At 42.5% G+C, this 4430-nt stretch overlaps 1 pseudogene; it reads left to right on the top strand.

Moving 5' to 3' along the window:
* The first annotated feature begins 530 nt into the window (after nt 1–530).
* On the top strand, nt 531–2489 carry LOC138440363 (tubulin alpha-1A chain-like; annotated as a pseudogene).
* The last annotated feature ends 1941 nt before the right edge of the window (nt 2490–4430 follow it).

Genomic DNA, 4430 nt, shown 5'->3' with positions numbered 1-4430 from the left:
TGTGATGGCAAGAGCTGCAACAGCCACGATGGACCCCGAGATAGAAGCCATCGTTTAAGGACGGACTGATCTGCCCATCCCACTCTGTGTATTACTTCACTGTTAGCTGATACAGGAGAGAAAAACAAACTTCTCCCTTCTTAAGCCATGGTATTATAGAGATCTCTGTTTTAAAGTGGCTTAGACAATATCCTTAGTTTGGACAAAGTCATACAGCTTTTAAGTAAGGGACTTCACAACTCAACTCTTAGCAAGCCATTCGTGTGTTGTGGCTATGTAATATCTCTCTTATATGTCTACATGGTGGGGCAGTAAAAAGACTAAGTAATACTGCATTACCTATGACACGTTCCAGAAAAGACGATGTCCCTCCCTTTTTCCAGTGGAGGAGGGAAAGAGTGATTCTGAGTCCCTTCAAGAATACAAAGCCAGATCTCTTACATCTACTGCCTCAGAGTTGCTCTGTAAGAAGCAACAACCTCCTTTTCTCCTCTCTGCATATCTAGCTGGGCAGCCATAAAACAGCAACTATGTATCAGTGCATCTTCATCCATGCTGGCCAGGATGGTGTCCAGATCAGCATTGCTGGCTGGGAGCTTTGTTGGCTGGGAGCACTACTGCCTGGAACATGGCTCCCAGTCGGATGGCCAGATGCCAAGTGACAAGACCACTGGGGCAGGAGATGACTCCTTCATCATCTTCTTCAAAGAGACAAGTGCTGGGAGGCTTGTGCCTAGGGCAGTTTTGCAGACCTGGAACTCACAGTCATGGATGAAGTTCGCACAGGCATGTACCGCCAGCTCTTCCACCTTGAGCAGCTCATCACAGACAAGGAAGATGTTGCCTGTAAATATGCCCAACATTTTTTCAGTGCACCACTGGCAAGGTGACAGTTCGACCGTAAAGAAAACTGAGGGCCTAAGAACTGATGCTTTTGAACCGTGGTGTTGGAGAAGACTCATGAGCATCCCTTGGACTGCAAGGAGATCAAACCAGTCAATCCTAAAGGAAATCAGTCCTGAATATTCATTGGAAGGACTGCTGCTGAAGCTGAAACTCCAATACTTTGGCCACCTGATGTGAAGAACTGACTCATTGGAAAAGACCCTGATGCTGGGAATGATTGAAGGTAGGAGGAGAAGGGGACGGCAAAGGACAAGATGGTTGGATGGCATCACCGACTCGATGGACATGAGTTTGAGCAAGCTCCAAGAGTTGGTGATGGACAGTCACCAACTGTAGCACCTAATGTGCTACAGTCTATGGAGTCACAAAGAGTCAGACACGACTGAGCAACTGAACTGAACTGACTGGCAAGGGGATCACTAACCTCATCATGGACCAAATTCAGAAACTGACTGACTAGTCACAGGTCTTCAAGGCTTCTTAGTTCTCCACCACTTTGGTGGGAGAACTGGTTCTAGGTTCACTTCTTTGCTAATGGAATATCTGCTGATTATGGCAAGAAGTCCAAGCTGCAGTTCTCCATTTACTCAGTGACCCCAGGTTTCCATAGCTGTAGTTGAGCCCTACAACTCCATCATCACCACCCACACCCCCTAGAGCACTCTGATTGTGGTTTCATGGTAGACAATGAGGGCACCTATGACATCTGTCTTAGAAACCTTGATATTGAGTAACCAACATGTACTAACCTGAACAGATTGATGGGTCAAGTTTGTCCTCCATAACTGCTTCCCTAAGGTATGATGGAACCCTGAATGTTTGGCGTTTGTTTGTTTGTTTGTTTCTTTGTTTGTTTTTATTTTGGCCACTTTTGTACTGTAATCTTAATTCCCTGATCAGGGATGGAACCCATGCCCGCTGTCATGGAAGCACTGAGCCTTGACCACTGGACCTCCAGGGAAGTCCTAGAACCCTGAATGTTGATCTGACAGAATTCCAGACCAACCTGGTGCCCTATCCATGCATCCACTTCCCCGGCCACATATGCCCCTGTCATTTCTGCTGAGAAAGTCCACCATGAAACGTTCTCTGTAGCAGAGGTCACTAGTGCTTGCTTTGAGCCAGCTAACTAGATGGTGGAATGTGACCCTCACCATGGTAACTGCACGGCCCGCTGCCTGCTGTACTATGGCAATCTGGTTCCCAAAGACGTCAGTACTGCCACTGTCACCATCAAGACCATCCAGTTCTTGGAATGGTGCCCCACTGGCTTCAGAGTTGACATTAGCTACCAGCCTCCCACTGTGACACCTGGCAGACACCTGGCCAAAGGACAGTGAGCTGTGTGCATGCTGAGCAACACCACAGCCATCGCTGAGGCCTGCGCTCACCTGGACCACAAGTTTGACCTGATGCCTGCCAAGCGTGCCTTTGTTCACTGGTACATGGGTGAGGGCATGCAGGAGAGAGAGTTTTCTGAGGCCTGTGTGGACATGGCTGCCCTTGAGAAGGGTTATATGGAGATTGATGTGGATTCTGTTGAAGGAGAGGGAGAAGAAAAAGGAGAGAAATACTCAAGTTAAAAATGACACACAGGTATTGCTTTTACAGGGAAGTTGATTCTGTTTTAAATGTGGAAAAGCTGTGGTCCAATCAGTTAATTTGCATGTAGCAGTGTATATCCTCATATACAATTATTGACCTATGCTTTAAAAAATTATACTTTGTTACAGACCCAAGTTATCCATTTTTTCTCTGATGGGTTTGGATAAAATGTTTCCTGTCTTAAATGAAAAATAATGGAAACAAAATGAAGAAGCTATGAAGCTATACAGAAAACTTAAATCTACTGTCATTATTACAATACCCAAGGCAAAATACTTACCCATAACATGGGCTGAACTGTGATCGACCCCCCCACCCCCAAAAGTTTATGTATTGAAGTCCTAACCTCCCACCAGTGTATCAGAATGTGACTATATTTAGAAATAAAATATTTAAAGTAACAATTAATTTTTTAAAAGGCCATTAAGGAGGGCCCTAACCCAATCTGACTAGTGTCTTTATAATAAGAGGAAATTTTAACACATGCAGACATCAAGGAGGTTCACACAGAGAAAAGACCATGGTAAGAGGCAGAGAGAGGGCAGCCATCTATCTGCAAGCCAAGGAAAAGGGCCTGAGAGGAAACCACACCATCACCTTGGTCCAAGACAACTTGATCTTGACCTTGATCTTAATCTCGGACTTCCAATCTCCAGACTATGAGAAATAAACATCTACTATTTAAGCCACCTAATCCCTGGATCAGGAAGGTCCCCTGGAGAAGGAAATGGCAACCTACTCCAATATCCTTGCCTGGGAAATTCCACAGACAGAGGAGCCTGGCAGACTATAGCCAATAGCATTGCAGAGTCGACATGACTGAGTAACTGAACGCTGACACTAATGGAGTCCGTGGTACTTTGTTATAGCAGCCTTAGCAAAGTAATAAAATTATTTACCTTAAAAATAACAGAAGGACCTAGCATCTAATTCCACTGGATTTAAATAAGTAAATGAATAGTGATGGTGTCATACTGCTAGGAAACATCAAGAACAGTTTTCTCTATAACAAGCCATTCATTAAATAAACACATTTTAATTCTGCTTGACTAAGGGAGAAGAGTAGTGGCATGACCTAGCTTAGACATTTGTAACTTTCAGAAAGAACACAAAGGCCTCTGTGAACCATTCTAACTTTGCTAAATGTAAAATGACATTGGTCTAGATTCATCTGAAATGATGAAGCAGCAGAATTCTGAACAACAAGCTGAGCAGCTGCATGAACTTCCAGAAGTGAAGAGTTTCATAAACATCATTAAAATTTTATCAAAAGCAGGCCACAAGATGTCAGAGGAAAATGAGGCTTTACAACTTTAAAACATATATATATATAAATTCATGTTTGATTTTCAATGAACCAATTATTTCTATGGTTATAGGATGCTTCCTATCTTCTGATATGAAATACTTTAAACACAAAATGTCAAAAGCTGCACTTTTCCTGGAAATTACCCTCTGGCATATATTCAGTTTTGGGTGTTGGTGCTCTCATCCTCAGAGTCACTCAAGCCGGAATTTCATTTTTGTGTCAATCTTCTCTTCCATGTCTTTTTATAAAAGAGCATCCTGAGATAACATTTTAAAACTGTCACTTAAAAAAAAAAAAAACCTGTCACTACTTGCAACTATTAATCTCTGTGAATCAAAATTATCTTGCCACTTTATAATAAACAAAATTCAGAAATAAAAAAATTGCAAGGCTGAGGCTAATATAAAACTATAAGACTCACTTCATACCTCTCCAGAAAGTCTCCCTGGACCACCAAGGTCCAGTGAGAAGGACTTTTTCATATGTCCCTTATTTGGGATATTTTTGAGGAGGGGGGATGGCTTTTTGTTTTTTTATTTATCTTCAACAGGCAAATTTATTTTTAAGGAAAGAATGTGACAAAAAATAGTTATTTTTTTTAGAAAAAAAT

The sequence above is a fragment of the Ovis canadensis genome, chromosome 1, assembly GCF_042477335.2.
Source record: "Ovis canadensis isolate MfBH-ARS-UI-01 breed Bighorn chromosome 1, ARS-UI_OviCan_v2, whole genome shotgun sequence".
NCBI classification, from domain to species: domain Eukaryota; kingdom Metazoa; phylum Chordata; class Mammalia; order Artiodactyla; family Bovidae; genus Ovis; species Ovis canadensis.
The sequence above is the reverse complement of the archived record's forward strand: the minus strand, read 5'-3'. Positions and strand labels throughout refer to the sequence as shown.